Raw genomic sequence first — 17112 nt, 5'->3', positions numbered from 1 at the left:
CTTTTATTTTGTTCGGCCCTATTCGATTACCTTTACAGAGTGGGACTATAAATATTATGCAAGGTAAATTTTGAATTTAATACACTTCGCCAACATAGCAAATGAATTTTAGCTGCACGTCTGCGAATCGAAACAAAAGCTTAATCATTGCAATTATGGAGAGTTTTTTGTAAGTTAGTATTTACAATATTTACGCCACACAAGGTTGCACTCTACCCCCTTTCACAATCTTATCTGAGCTGTATGTTGGATGATTTGGCAGCGTAAAGCTATTGCGATCACACAGCTATCGGAATGATGTAATAAGTTTACATCTCTCTTTTGTCTCGGTCGAGACACTCAACTTCGTTCATTGCAGTTCAGTCAATGTTAAAAAAAGGACTCTGGACGGATTTCCACGAGCAGACCACGTAGAAAAAAAAAATGACTTGTCACAACCAAAAGTTCATTAAGTTAAGTTCATTCAAACAAACCAGTTCAGTGGCCTTGACGTCTCATCCCTCCATAAATAATTTTCTGAGTATTTGGCTGGCAGCCGCATTCATTTTAATTCTTCATCGCAAAGCAATTTAACACTAGAGTAACGTAAGCTTAGGTGATACCCAGCCAAGTCATTATAAAAGATAATTATATATCAACTACCTCTGATAGATAATTGATAGAACGTTTGCAGGTCAATTCAATTTTAATTGTCTGCATTGTTCGGAATATAGAGTGAACTACTATGAGTAAATTTAACAAAAACGTTTGGTGATAGTTCTTTGAACTGTTTGAAATCTAACCGCCTGTGATAAACAATGGCGATGGCAGGTTAGTACTAACAATGATATTATAACATTGAGATTTTTGAAAATTGACCGTAGTTACATTTATTTCCTATTTGTTTATTATTTTTCCCCGCTGCTTTCTATTGAGTATATTTGCTAAAAGGGCAGCGTTCACCCATTTTAAAGCACTCGACAAGTTATATTACATCTGCTCAGGCAGTATCTTCTAATGAACTTGTTATGAGCTACTAAAATTAGAAGTCTTTGGGAACTACTAAAATCGAGAATGTTCCCACTAAGTATTAGGGAATTGTTTAGGCCTGTTAGATGATCTTTAAATCCTTGTACGAGTCCCATGAGCTTTGGTTTTTTCTGTGCCGCAAGACCACACATTCATTTTTACCTTTTGAGTGTGTGTCTTTGACAGTTGAAATAGGGCTTAATTCTCGTACAATAATCGTCATTGCTGGTCATGTTTGGGTTAGTCCTTGACCTTGCTTAGGGTCCCCATCGGAAAGTTCTCTTTAGGGTTTCAGTTCTCGAATTTTAGTCGTTATTGAAGTACTTTGTTGTTCATTTCGAATGTCTAGTGAAATTATTTGGGTTAGCGTTTTAAAAATATGTTCACTCTGCCAAGGTCAGTTGTCGCGTAAGCCCAAACATACCTATAATGATAGGATATTTAAGAGCGTGTACTGAGGGCTAAATTTGACAAAAAGACTCAGTCTTTCAGATGAAGAGCCATTTAGAGTCATTGGGCAGAGAGGGAATGAAAGTTCTTGATCAAACTCCCGGTTCCTCCGTTTGCACGAGTTTCTTAAGCTAATTAACTCCATCAGTCCAACAAATCAAACAACCTTCAATTCGTTAACGGGACTCTGATTGGCCTAAGCTTGGCCGAGACGACCAGCCAGGAAGTATTTTTTCACAGATATTCGACAGTTTTTCCTTGTATAAATTGCAACTCGTGAAAATAAGGTTAGGAATCTTTCTGCGATAGAGGGCCAGTCCTCTAACATCTTGAATTGAACGCGATGCTCAACGAATTTTCTGGAAATATGCTATTTCCGCAGTCCCAATTGTTCTTGCGGTTTAAAAATCTGGTGCCGAAATTACGTCTCAAGAACGAGGCTAAGAGCGAAGTCGCTCTCATCGTTAGAAAAAATGAAGTGCTGTGCTGGCGAAAATGAGCGACTGTTTCACGAAATTTAACGTGATGGAGTAAGTAATTATTAGTGAGAGAGAGGCTATCAGCTAAGTAATGGCGGCAAAAGAAAGAAAAAAAAAGGTGTAACTGTCCCATTTCCGGGTGCCTCCGTTTGCACGAGTTTCTTAAGCTAGTTAACTCCACCAGTCCACAAACTAAATAATCTTAAATTTGTTAACGGGACTATGGTTAGCCTAACCTTGACAGAGACGACATCCCAAGAAGTATTTTTTCACAGGTATTCGACAATTTTTCATTGTGTTAATTGTCACTCGTGACAATGAGGCTAGGAACCTTCTGCGATAGAGGGCCAGTCCTCTAACGTCTTGAACTGAACGCGATGCTCAACGGATTTGCTTGAAATGGGCCATTTCCGCAATTCCCAGTGTTCTCACGATATTAAAGAAATCTGGTGCTAAAAATTGCGTCGCGAAAACGAGGCTAAGTAGGAAGTCGCTCTCATCGGTAAAAAGAATAAAGTGCCGTGTGAGTGAAAATGAGCGAAACTTTTTAGAAATTCAATGTGGAAAAGAGAAAAGTAATTTGTGGGATGGAAGATATCAGTAAAGTGATGGTCGCAAAGGAAAGAAAAAAGGGAGAACTGTTCCATTTATGCATTGCAGCAATAAAGCAAATAAAAGTAGCCGCCTCTGGAAAAGTACACTAAACGTCGTTGGATGCTTAGACGTACGCCTTCTTTGACATTTCAAATTTCTTGTTTAGCGTCTGCATGCAGCCTTGCTTCAGTTGTTTTCATGTCATTATTTATCATATTATTATAATCAAACGAATTAAGGTACAAACAACAGGAAAGTACTAAACAAAAGTAACTAAATGAGAATAAAAGAGTAACGATTTAAAAAGAAACCAAGACAATTTGTAAATAAGATCGTTTCGCTATAATACTGTAATAATAACACGAGAGGTTCTATGACCGAGACTATTGAAAAGGCTGATGATTCTGTGACTTAATTAAAACAAAGAAAAGACCTACGTACTTTAGTTGACGAATCGCACTAAAAAAATAGCAAAGACACTTGAGATAGCGGTAGCTTGGATCCCACTGATCGTAGCGAAGGTAGCGCTGTGGCCTCAACCAACTTCTTCTTTTTTTAAACGGTGCGCGTTGCACTTTTATAGTTTATGCTGCGTGAAGAAAGTTAAGGCGTTGCAAAAAGTAGCGCCCACAATACGAACTATTTCCTAGGCAGCAAAGATTCCAAAGTTGTGATACAATTCCAGGAAAGCTCGATTTCTACCGACGCCTTCATTGTAGATCACGTAATTGACTACATAATAACTAAATATAAATCAAAAGGAAGTTTGTAGGAAATTAGTAGAAATAAACGGCGTTTCGAAACTAACAGTCTTATGTACCCATCGTAATCAGAGTTTGCATACTCAACGACTGAGAAGCATTCCAAATGCAGCTCATTCGCAGTCCATTCGGAACTCATAAAAGAATACTCCTGTAACGCTAAGGGTTTGCTACGATATCGTTTATCCGTCAATGATATAAATATTAATCAACTGGTTCTCAAAGATCTATTTTCTTTAAAAGACAAGTATTTTTGTCTAACCAAATTGTCCCGTTACAGGGCGTTATCCATATCTTTCATCATTTTCGATTACATCGTAACTTCTAAGGCTGTTTTCATTGAGAGACGATAACTTTTCCCAGCAGGACCAGATGTAGGTTCGAGTTTCCTTTGCATAGTTGCAACCATCTCTAACCTATGGAGCCGTTTGTGTTTCTCAGGCCCGTGAATGAAGCAGTCCGGTAAACCAGTTGTAGTTGGCAGTGCTCGAAAGGTACGAAACGGATGCTTAGTTTCTCTTATAGCAGCAGTTGTGTGCAACATACTGCTCGTTGAATTCTTAATAATAAGCATCACCTGAACTAAGTTGCGATGTACGAGTGTGATTCTTAGTATGTGTTGTCACTAAGCCCAGGGTTAGGTTTTTTATCAAACTATAGGTGTCCAAATACAGCATGAGCCACTAGAGCTCAGATCAAAACATTGAAAGTTTTGTCGAACATGATTGGTTATTGACAAGCTGATCTTTAACACGAGTCCTATAATAAAATATGAAACGAGTCAAAAAGAAACCGCACTAAAGTCCAATGCAAATAATTGATTCGAAACAGTCATTTTTTCCGACATGTGTCTCCTGGCATAAAACGCACCAGTCCAGTGCAGGTTTCGCCTTTACTGGTTTCATTAACTACGATGCATTTTTTCTAAATCCTTGATCAGAATGTTTCATTTTCACTCGACTGTTCACTATGCTGCATCAAGCTTGATCAAAATGTACAGGGTCGAGAGAAATATCTTGACACGGTATGAACAAAACTCCATAAAAAGCGTATTTTCCTCAGTTCTGGTCTTTTGTCCTTACAGTCTCAAAGTATGTATCGATATATCGATAACCCGCCATCCTTTTGCACGAGTTTCTTAAGCTAGTTGACTCCAGCAGTCCAACAAACTAAATAATCTTAAATTCATTAACGAGACTCTGATAAGCCTAACCTTGGCCGAGACGACCAGCCAGGAAGTATTTTTCCACAGGTATTCGACAATTTTTCATTGTGTTAATTGTTACTCGTGAAAATAAGGTAGGGAATCCTTCTGCGATAGAGGGCCAGTCCTCTAACATCTTGGATTGAACACGATGCTCGACCACAAGACGTTGTTGGATGCTTAGACGTACGCCTTGCTTGAGTTGTTTTCATCTCACCATTTAAATGTTGCTTTTTTTTCCTTGTTGATTCTTACGAAGCGGGGGCCTACTGTAATTTTCGAAACGAAACAGGACGAAACGTTTTGGAAATCTATAATTTGCAAAATAAACATCTTGTTTTTTTCGAAATGAAGATCTGTATTTGCGAACAGAGAATACTCAGCCTAGCAGCATGACAAATGCAACTTCTAAGCAGCGCATTTAAAAAGGAGAAAATAATTCCCAGGTAACACTTAAAAACATTCAGCAGATATTGCTGGCTTTTCAGTGATTTTAATTCAATTTTTCTCGAATATTTACCTCCTTTGAAACTCATTTTTTTTACGCGACTAAGTTGTCCGATCACTCGGCACTATCAATTTCTATTCTGTAGTTTTAATTTAATCACTTAGGAAACGATCTCTTAGTCAGATTTCCAGCCTCAGATATAACAGTTTATTGGGGATATAGGAAGTTGGAGAAGATAAGTTATCACCCAAGAGGAAAGTGCACATCGTTTCAGTTAAGTGTAATTGTAATTACATGATACTTGGGGACTATAAATATTATGTGAGGTTTTCCATACATTTCACCTGTTTGTATTCTCCGACGTTGCAAATGTATTTAGGCAGAACGTCTCTACCCTCTTGTAAGGGCATGACTGACGTTCTTGCTTCTTCTCGTTATTCCAATACTTATTTCAAGAATTATTCAGTTGTTCATTGTCAGGCTTGAATGAAATGATATTTGGTCAATTTTCATATAGAATATGGAGAATACATAGCAATCCATTTCCCCATAGTTGCACAGATAAAAAGAAATTGAGGAACAGGTAAGTATGAACAAGTGCAATTTATTTGAATCAATTGTCATAAGATTCCTTTTACGATAATGAAGAGTCCACTAAAATTTGCCGCGCTCTCGACGCTTAACCCTTGTCTCTCAGTTGGTAGCAGCAACCAAGTACTATCCGGTAGCACGAGTTTGATTCCTGTCGCAGCGCAAATATTTTAGAAAGCTTCTTTTTTGAAATTTCTTTTAGCATACGGTCAACTTGCAAGGATCATATCGTAAGCTATTTCTTATCCATCGATCAAAATCAAATTTATTTCATTTAATTGTAACCAATTTAATAGACCGCTCAGTTAATTCAGTCCTGCATAAGGCTACGAAAAACAACCGACATTTTACTTTTGTTTGTTGACAATGATCAGCAGACTCACTCAAAGGATAAATGATAAGTTTAGTTAACAATACTTCACAATTTTTACCAAGGTTACAATTTAAAATACTTAAGTCAAGTCTATAAGAGAGAAACAACAAAAACGCCATACGAAACGTAACTGTCGATTATTGTGGCAGCTTGTTGAACTAAATAGTTTACGTCCTTCTAGTTAACTTCGGAGAGAATGTTTTTAATAAAATTTTTCGCGTTGTTTCTCTTTGCGTCTCTCCGCCAGTTTTGCTCTGAACAAATATTTGTTTTGAAGAATTAACCCTGAGGACTCGTAACTCTTTCCCTTTAGCGGAGTCTTTCCTTTCCCCCGCTGGGTGACACGTTGTGTAGAAAGTAGCTTCTGAAAATTCAGCCGTTTTGATTGATGGGTGGTGTTTATTAACTTGGTCCATGAACTGGTGGATGACATTTTCAATCGCCAAAATTAAAACCCGCCAAAATGGTAAGGTAAATTAAGCGAATTTCATTACCATCCTTATATCTAACGCACAATTGTGGACTGGCCGTTAACTATACGTACAACTGTACGTAAGTAACATGACATGTGTGCTGTAACAAACTGCATCTTAACCGTCAGTTTAGCTGCCAGTTCCTACAAACAAAATCCTACGAACACTTGGTCATGCGAGTTCAGTAAAAAAAACTAGATCATCCGGGTCCATCAAAATACCAGTGTTGTAGCCGCCCAAGAGAAGACCTTTGCCCCTCGAGTAACGCTTCTCTCGTGCTCTCCAAACCTTCTGCGTGTATTCATACTTCGATATATGCACAATTACCATCAAAAATTTTGCCCGTGAAGAAGGAGAATGTTGAATAAATTTTGATTTAGAACTAACCTAGGAATCCATCAAACACAATGTTGAGGGGGGCATTTCAAGTATATGTGGTTGTACATGCTCAACTAACATGATGTTGGACAAAAAATGTTTGATCAGGACTAGAGTATATAGTTGTGACTCAGGCGTAACTATCCCTTACTTGACTGAGCTCGGCCTTCACCCTAGACTCTTCAATTTCCATCCGATCATGTCAATGATCCTTAAAATAAAGAAATTTACACCCAGCTCCCAGGCAGAATAGAAAAGAGAGTCTCAGCTAGGTCCAACGCGCCAAAAATTAGCCATTAGCCATAATAACGATAAGACCGATGTCTCATCCCTCCACGATTCATTTTCTGAGGTTAGTGGCTTATAGAAACTTTAACTTTTTTCTTTATTGCTGCGCAAAAAATAATCTAGTAGTTTAGCTCGGAAACAATGCAAGGTCAGTGAATACCAAATGTTTTATTTGACCGAAGTTATAATTCCAATTGTTTTGGTTAGCTAGGCGTTACCATCCTTATATTAAACGCACGATCGTGGACCAGCTATTAACTATACGCACAACTGTACGTAAGTAACATGACGTTTGAGTTATAACAAACTACATCTTTACCGTCAGTTTAGCTGCCAGTTCCTTCTAACAAAATACTACAAACACTTCGTCATTTGAGTTAAAAAAAAACTAGCTCATCCGGGTCTTCCAAATTGGTATTACTGTCCATCAAAATACCAGTGTGGTAGCCACCCAAGAGAAGACCTTTGCTCCTCGAGCAACGCTTCTCTCGTGCTCTCCAAACCTTCTGCGTGTATTTATACTTCGATATATGCACAATTGCCACCAAAAATTTTGCCCGTGAAGAAGGAGAATGTTGAATAAATTAATGATTTAAAACAAACCTAGGAATCCATCAAACACAATGTTGAGAGGGGCATTTCAAGTATATGTGGTTGTACATACTCCACCAACATGATGTTGGACAAACATGATCAAGACTAGAATATACAGTTGTGACTCAGACGTAACTATCCCTTACTTGGCTGAGCTCAGCGTTCACCTTAGATTCTTTAATTTCCATCCGATCATGTCAATGATCTTTAAAATAAAGAAATTATTTTGCATCCAGCTCCCAGGCAGAATAGAAAATAGAGTCTCTGCCAGAACTCAAACCCGCACCCTTCTATCCCAGGTCCAACGTGCCAAACATTAGCCATAATAACGATAAGACCACATGGTCACGCGTAAATATTCGTTGATTTTACCGTCCCTATGTTGCATCATGATAAAATGTTTATCAACCGGTTTACAATTATTGGTAACCAAACTAACTGGAAGGTGGTCATCATATTGGTTTGTAATAATCCCGATAAGGGATGAACCGATGATTGCGATCATTTCTTAAACCACAGTTGCCAAAACCAGACACTCATTATCGATGTCTCCTCCCTCCACGATTTATTTTCTGAGGTTTCTGGCTCATAGCAACTCTAACTTTTTTCTTTATTGCTGCGCAAAAAATAATCTACTAGTTTAGCTCGGAAACAATGCAAGGTCAGCGAATACCAAGCTAAATCATCATCGAAAATTGTTATATATTAGTTATATCTGATAGGAACTTGAGAAAATGTTTCGTTTGAAATCAAGAAAAGATTTAGAATTGCCCCTTTTTCTGATTTTATCCAGCCTTGTGAATAACCGCATTATTCATAGAGCCAAAGAGTGCTACTCACAATTCCTGCAGCCTGGTCAGTTTATCAAAAATGTTTGGTGGTAGTTCTTTTAACTGATTACCATCTAACCACCTGTAATAAAGGATGTCGATGGCAGGTTAGTAATAACAATGACATAAATTATTGAAACTTGTGAAATCTACCATATTTACATTTTCTCTCAGTATCGTCATTTTTTCCTTGCTGATTTGCACGAAGCATATTTTGCTATAACAGGACAACGTTTCCTTCCATTGGAAAGCACTTTACATGTTTTATCCTTCCCTATGATCTGCTCACCCACTGTTTTCTAATGTTACTGTAATTTCTTTCCGCATAGCATGTTGGTGATGTCGATCTCACAGTCGTGTTTCTATCTGATTATGCACAGCTCATACAAGGTAATTCAGTGTAGACGTAAGAGCATTTATGACGATTACAATGAATAAAGGGAAATACATTTTAAAATTAATTATGTACTTAATTTATTTCATTGCACTCTCCCTATTACATATACCTGCTAAGAAAATAATTACGGTATTACGCGAATTCTAATCTGCTAACTCGATAATTATGTGGATCAACATTATTTGGCTCGTGATAACAAAAGCGAAGAAAATAAACAACACAAAAATGCAATATACTTGTTTTCGCAATATCCTGTGTAGGTTATTACGCCAGTAAACTGGTTGAACAAACAGTCTACTGCTAAACTGAGCTTTCAACCGCCGAAAAAACAAAAACGTAAATCTTTACCCTTCACTTAATTTTTTTAGAGACAATAGAAGAAAAGACGAACGCTTTGCTTCAGTAATTGGTCTCTTAAATGCTGATTACCATGCTTTAAATGGTTGCATTCAAGGTGAACTGAACAAGAGACATGCTTTTGAATACACAGTTGAAAAAGAAATTGCCACCCTTTGTGATTGATCTCGTAAACTATCCCTTCAAAGTAATAAATAGCGATCTATTGCCCACGAGTTGCACAGGATAAAAACGATCGAAGAATGAGTAACTATAAACAAGTACGATTTATTTCAATAAGTTGCGATCAGATTCACCTACGAGAATGAAGAGCCCACTAAAAGTTGCCTCGTTCCCAACACTTAGCTTCGTCGCTCAATTAGACTGATCAGCATAGTCACCTTAATACTGAGAAATGATGTAATAACTTTGCATCTTTTTTTTTGAGAAAGTCTCGGCCGGGCAGAGTCTCCCCTCCACGTCAATTTTGTTCATTTCACTCACTCGATGTTAAAAAAGTATACTGGATGGGCTTTGTGGGAGTACAACGCATTGATAAGCACGACTTGCCATAACCAAAACCAGTGGCCTCGAGTCTCATACCTACCTAATTTTGTAAATAAACCCTTTCGAGCGGCCGGTAAAGTCCACAGCTGAGATATTGACCGAAAAATGAATATTCGGCCGAGGAGTGAAGCTAGAAGGAAAACTTGAAATTTTGAGGACAATCTCTCAGCCAAGGACATTATCAGCCAACATATACCACAAAATCAGAAAGGGGTTATTCATTTTATAGCCCTCCCATTAACTTTCATCTCACACGAAAGCCACTCGTCTAAAGGCAAGTGTTTATCTTATTGCAGATACGTTTTGTAATGTTAATTATTGCTGGACTCAAAGGACTTTGTTTTTCGTCCGTGTAAAATAATAGAGATGGAAACGGATGCTTTAAAAGTCAGGAACCGGGAATGGGCAAGTAGAAACGGTAATCTAGGACCGCAGTAGAGTCGATCGTAATCTGCATATCAATTCGAAATGCAGTACTCTACCAACTGAGTCAACAAGCCAAGTGGGAGCTGGTCATCATGTTGGTTCGTAATAAAACCGTGTAGTGATGAATCAATGACTATGAGTATATGCAAATTATATATATGTAAACTGCGGTTTAAGAAATAACATTGAAAGCGATCGTCGGAGCAACATCTTTTTTCAGAAAGGAGTTCTTTCAGTGGTGAAAATAAGGCTCGAAAAAAAATTCAGAATTGACCAAATTCGGAATGACCAGCTCGCAGTTGGATTGTTACTTCAGTTGGAAGAGAGTTGCACCGGTAAACTTGACCTCCGTCAACACTGATTTTATTTCTGAATTGTGAGTACGGGACCATTAAGTTCATATATTTCCACATCAGGTTAAAATAACCACCGAACAAACGACCACTTAATTTTAAGCTGAACATTATCAACGAAGGAAAGTAGCGGGTCACTTGTGACGCCCTACTTTCCCTCAGCCGAGCAGAGTCTCCCCACCACGTCAACTTTGTTCATTCCACTCACACGATGTTAATAGAGAATACTTCATGGGCTTTGTGGGAGTATAACCCATTGATAAAACGCGACTTGTCATAAACATAACCAGTGGCCTTGAGTCTCACTACTCCAAAATTCAGTTCCTTAATGAGTTTGTAAATAAACCCCTTCAAGCGGTTAGTATGTCGGCGGATAAAGTCCACGGCTCGAAAATTGACTGAGAAATCAATATTAGGCCGAGAAGCGAAGCTTCGAGGGATACCTTGAAATTTTGAGGACACTATCTCATGCCCAGCAAAGGACATTGTCAGCCAACACATACTATAAAACCAGAAAGGAGTTATTCATTTTATAACCCTCCCATTAATTTTCATCTCGCGCGAAAGCCACCCGTAAAAAAGGCCAGTGTTTATCTGATTGCAGATGCGTATTTTAATATTAATTATCACTGGACTCAAACGACTCTGTTTTCCTTCCGTGTAAAATAATAGAGATGGAGAGAGGTGCTTTTAAAGTCAGGAACAGGGAACGGGCAACTAGGAAAGGTATTCTGGGACCGAAGTAGAGTCGTTACCCGCATGTAAATTCAAAATATTAGACGACGACGCGGAAAAGCAGTCTCAGCATCAGTTATAACTCTTTATGGTAGCGATCTTCGAACTTTATTCCACGTCAGGTGTCGAAGTCAGTAACCAGCATTAGGACTAGGAGGACCACCTTACTTGCCCTTGCATCATGTCATTCTTGAAATATGTCAATAAATGCCACAAATTCTCCCTGCTATCCTATTTTTCCTGATCCCTGTATAGCAAACGAAACATTAACTACAACTGTAATTAAGTTTAGTGAGAATTATAGTTTCACATACAGTTCTTGGAGAATGCTAAGGTTGGCAAGCAAGTCAGATGGTAGCTCCTCCAAATGGTTGCGACTCAGGTCTCTGAAAGAAACGAATACATTTACAACAGCGGGAAAAACCTATAAAAAACTCTGATTAATTTCAGAAGTAATTAACCTTTACGAAGCCAAAACATGTAGCACGCAGACCAAAAATGATAAAGTCTTGTACCATATAACGCAAAATTTTTTCACTTTCTTCTTAAAGAATAGGAGAGATGGTAATTTTTTGTCCCTCGCCGTCTTTTCAGTTGCTTGCCAGTTGATCATTTACTAATTGTATTTAATTTTCCTCATTTTTCATTTTATTTTATTTAATTTTCCTCAGTTCTGGTCTTTTGTCCTCAAAAGTTTGAAATATATATCGATACATCGATATTTCAAGCTCTTTTTAACTTCCCGTCGCTTTTTCTCTTTTTAAACGGTGCGCGTCGCACTTTTATAGTTTATGCTGCGTGAAGAAAGCTAAGGCGTTGCAAAAAGTAGCGCCCACAATAAGAACTATTTCCTAGGCAGCAAAGATTCCAAAGTTGTGGTACAATTCCAGGAAAGTTCGATTTCTACCGACGCCTATATAAAATATATATAAATCAAAAGGAAGTTTGTAGGAAATTAGCAGAAATAAACGGCGTTTCGAAACTAACAGTCTTATGTACCCATCGTAATCAGAGTTTGCATACTCAACGACTGAGAAGCATTCCAAATGCAGCTCATTCACAGTCCATTCGGAACTCATAAAAGAATACTCCAGTAACGCTAAGGGTTTGCTGCAATATCGTTTATCCGTCAATGATATAAATATTAATCAACTGGTTCTCAAAGATCTATTTTCTTTAAAAGACATGTATTTTTGTCTAACCAAATTGTCCCGTTACAGGGCGTTATCCATATCTTTCATCATTTTCGATTACATCGTAACTTCTAAGGCTGTTTTCATTGAGAGACGATAACTTTTCCCAGCAGGACCAGATGTAGGTTCGAGTTTCCTTTGCATAGTTGCAACCATCTCTAACCTATGGAGCCGTTTGTGTTTCTCTGGCCCTTGAATGAAGCATTCCGGTAAACCAGTTGTAGTTGGCAGTGCTCGAAAGGTACGAAACGGATGCTTAGTTTCTCTTATAGCAGCAGTTGTGTGCAACATACTGCTCGTTGAATTCTTAATAATAAGCATCACCTGAACTAAGTTGCGATGTACGAGTGTGATTCTTAGTATGTGTTGTCACTAAGCCCAGTGTTAGGTTTTTTTTTCAAACTATAGGTGTCCAAATACAGCATGAGCCACTAGAGCTCAGATCAAAACATTTTTACCATCCTTATATCTAACGCACAATTGTGGCCTGGCCGTTAACTATACGTACAACTGTACGTAAGTAACATGACATGTGTGCTGTAACAAACTGCATCTTAACCGTCAGTTTAGCTGCCAGTTCCTACAAACAAAATCCTACGAACACTTGGTCATGCGAGTTCAGTAAAAAAAAACTAGATCATCCGGGTCCATCAAAATACCAGTGTTGTAGCCGCCCAAGAGAAGACCTTTGCCCCTCGAGTAACGCTTCTCTCGTGCTCTCCAAACCTTCTGCGTGTATTCATACTTCGATATATGCACAATTACCATCAAAAATTTTGCCCGTGAAGAAGGAGAATGTTGAATAAATTTTGATTTAGAACTAACCTAGGAATCCATCAAACACAATGTTGAGGGGGGCATTTCAAGTATATGTGGTTGTACATGCTCAACTAACATGATGTTGGACAAAAAATGTTTGATCAGGACTAGAGTATATAGTTGTGACTCAGGCGTAACTATCCCTTACTTGACTGAGCTCGGCCTTCACCCTAGACTCTTCAATTTCCATCCGATCATGTCAATGATCCTTAAAATAAAGAAATTTACACCCAGCTCCCAGGCAGAATAGAAAAGAGAGTCTCAGCTAGGTCCAACGCGCCAAAAATTAGCCATTAGCCATAATAACGATAAGACCGATGTCTCATCCCTCCACGATTCATTTTCTGAGGTTAGTGGCTTATAGAAACTTTAACTTTTTTCTTTATTGCTGCGCAAAAAATAATCTAGTAGTTTAGCTCGGAAACAATGCAAGGTCAGTGAATACCAAATGTTTTATTTGACCGAAGTTATAATTCCATTTGTTTTGGTTAGCTAGGCGTTACCATCCTTATATTAAACGCACGATCGTGGACCAGCTATTAACTATACGCACAACTGTACGTAAGTAACATGACGTTTGAGTTATAACAAACTACATCTTTACCGTCAGTTTAGCTGCCAGTTCCTTCTAACAAAATACTACAAACACTTCGTCATTTGAGTTAAAAAAAAACTAGCTCATCCGGGTCTTCCAAATTGGTATTACTGTCCATCAAAATACCAGTGTGGTAGCCACCCAAGAGAAGACCTTTGCTCCTCGAGCAACGCTTCTCTCGTGCTCTCCAAACCTTCTGCGTGTATTTATACTTCGATATATGCACAATTGCCACCAAAAATTTTGCCCGTGAAGAAGGAGAATGTTGAATAAATTAATGATTTAAAACAAACCTAGGAATCCATCAAACACAATGTTGAGAGGGGCATTTCAAGTATATGTGGTTGTACATACTCCACCAACATGATGTTGGACAAACATGATCAAGACTAGAATATACAGTTGTGACTCAGACGTAACTATCCCTTACTTGGCTGAGCTCAGCGTTCACCTTAGATTCTTTAATTTCCATCCGATCATGTCAATGATCTTTAAAATAAAGAAATTATTTTGCATCCAGCTCCCAGGCAGAATAGAAAATAGAGTCTCTGCCAGAACTCAAACCCGCACCCTTCTATCCCAGGTCCAACGTGCCAAACATTAGCCATAATAACGATAAGACCACATGGTCACGCGTAAATATTCGTTGATTTTACCGTCCCTATGTTGCATCATGATAAAATGTTTATCAACCGGTTTACAATTATTGGTAACCAAACTAACTGGAAGGTGGTCATCATATTGGTTTGTAATAATCCCGATAAGGGATGAACCGATGATTGCGATCATTTCTTAAACCACAGTTGCCAAAACCAGACACTCATTATCGATGTCTCCTCCCTCCACGATTTATTTTCTGAGGTTTCTGGCTCATAGCAACTCTAACTTTTTTCTTTATTGCTGCGCAAAAAATAATCTACTAGTTTAGCTCGGAAACAATGCAAGGTCAGCGAATACCAAGCTAAATCATCATCGAAAATTGTTATATATTAGTTATATCTGATAGGAACTTGAGAAAATGTTTCGTTTGAAATCAAGAAAAGATTTAGAATTGCCCCTTTTTCTGATTTTATCCAGCCTTGTGAATAACCGCATTATTCATAGAGCCAAAGAGTGCTACTCACAATTCCTGCAGCCTGGTCAGTTTATCAAAAATGTTTGGTGGTAGTTCTTTTAACTGATTACCATCTAACCACCTGTAATAAAGGATGTCGATGGCAGGTTAGTAATAACAATGACATAAATTATTGAAACTTGTGAAATCTACCATATTTACATTTTCTCTCAGTATCGTCATTTTTTCCTTGCTGATTTGCACGAAGCATATTTTGCTATAACAGGACAACGTTTCCTTCCATTGGAAAGCACTTTACATGTTTTATCCTTCCCTATGATCTGCTCACCCACTGTTTTCTAATGTTACTGTAATTTCTTTCCGCATAGCATGTTGGTGATGTCGATCTCACAGTCGTGTTTCTATCTGATTATGCACAGCTCATACAAGGTAATTCAGTGTAGACGTAAGAGCATTTATGACGATTACAATGAATAAAGGGAAATACATTTTAAAATTAATTATGTACTTAATTTATTTCATTGCACTCTCCCTATTACATATACCTGCTAAGAAAATAATTACGGTATTACGCGAATTCTAATCTGCTAACTCGATAATTATGTGGATCAACATTATTTGGCTCGTGATAACAAAAGCGAAGAAAATAAACAACACAAAAATGCAATATACTTGTTTTCGCAATATCCTGTGTAGGTTATTACGCCAGTAAACTGGTTGAACAAACAGTCTACTGCTAAACTGAGCTTTCAACCGCCGAAAAAACAAAAACGTAAATCTTTACCCTTCACTTAATTTTTTTAGAGACAATAGAAGAAAAGACGAACGCTTTGCTTCAGTAATTGGTCTCTTAAATGCTGATTACCATGCTTTAAATGGTTGCATTCAAGGTGAACTGAACAAGAGACATGCTTTTGAATACACAGTTGAAAAAGAAATTGCCACCCTTTGTGATTGATCTCGTAAACTATCCCTTCAAAGTAATAAATAGCGATCTATTGCCCACGAGTTGCACAGGATAAAAACGATCGAAGAATGAGTAACTATAAACAAGTACGATTTATTTCAATAAGTTGCGATCAGATTCACCTACGAGAATGAAGAGCCCACTAAAAGTTGCCTCGTTCCCAACACTTAGCTTCGTCGCTCAATTAGACTGATCAGCATAGTCACCTTAATACTGAGAAATGATGTAATAACTTTGCATCTTTTTTTTGAGAAAGTCTCGGCCGGGCAGAGTCTCCCCTCCACGTCAATTTTGTTCATTTCACTCACTCGATGTTAAAAAAGTATACTGGATGGGCTTTGTGGGAGTACAACGCATTGATAAGCACGACTTGCCATAACCAAAACCAGTGGCCTCGAGTCTCATACCTACCTAATTTTGTAAATAAACCCTTTCGAGCGGCCGGTAAAGTCCACAGCTGAGATATTGACCGAAAAATGAATATTCGGCCGAGGAGTGAAGCTAGAAGGAAAACTTGAAATTTTGAGGACAATCTCTCAGCCAAGGACATTATCAGCCAACATATACCACAAAATCAGAAAGGGGTTATTCATTTTATAGCCCTCCCATTAACTTTCATCTCACACGAAAGCCACTCGTCTAAAGGCAAGTGTTTATCTTATTGCAGATACGTTTTGTAATGTTAATTATTGCTGGACTCAAAGGACTTTGTTTTTCGTCCGTGTAAAATAATAGAGATGGAAACGGATGCTTTAAAAGTCAGGAACCGGGAATGGGCAAGTAGAAACGGTAATCTAGGACCGCAGTAGAGTCGATCGTAATCTGCATATCAATTCGAAATGCAGTACTCTACCAACTGAGTCAACAAGCCAAGTGGGAGCTGGTCATCATGTTGGTTCGTAATAAAACCGTGTAGTGATGAATCAATGACTATGAGTATATGCAAATTATATATATGTAAACTGCGGTTTAAGAAATAACATTGAAAGCGATCGTCGGAGCAACATCTTTTTTCAGAAAGGAGTTCTTTCAGTGGTGAAAATAAGGCTCGAAAAAAAATTCAGAATTGACCAAATTCGGAATGACCAGCTCGCAGTTGGATTGTTACTTCAGTTGGAAGAGAGTTGCACCGGTAAACTTGACCTCCGTCAACACTGATTTTATTTCTGAATTGTGAG

Source organism: Pocillopora verrucosa, chromosome 1 (assembly GCF_036669915.1).
Source record: "Pocillopora verrucosa isolate sample1 chromosome 1, ASM3666991v2, whole genome shotgun sequence".
In the NCBI taxonomy this organism is placed as follows: Eukaryota; Metazoa; Cnidaria; class Anthozoa; order Scleractinia; family Pocilloporidae; genus Pocillopora; species Pocillopora verrucosa.
Note: the sequence above shows the minus strand (reverse complement) of the source record.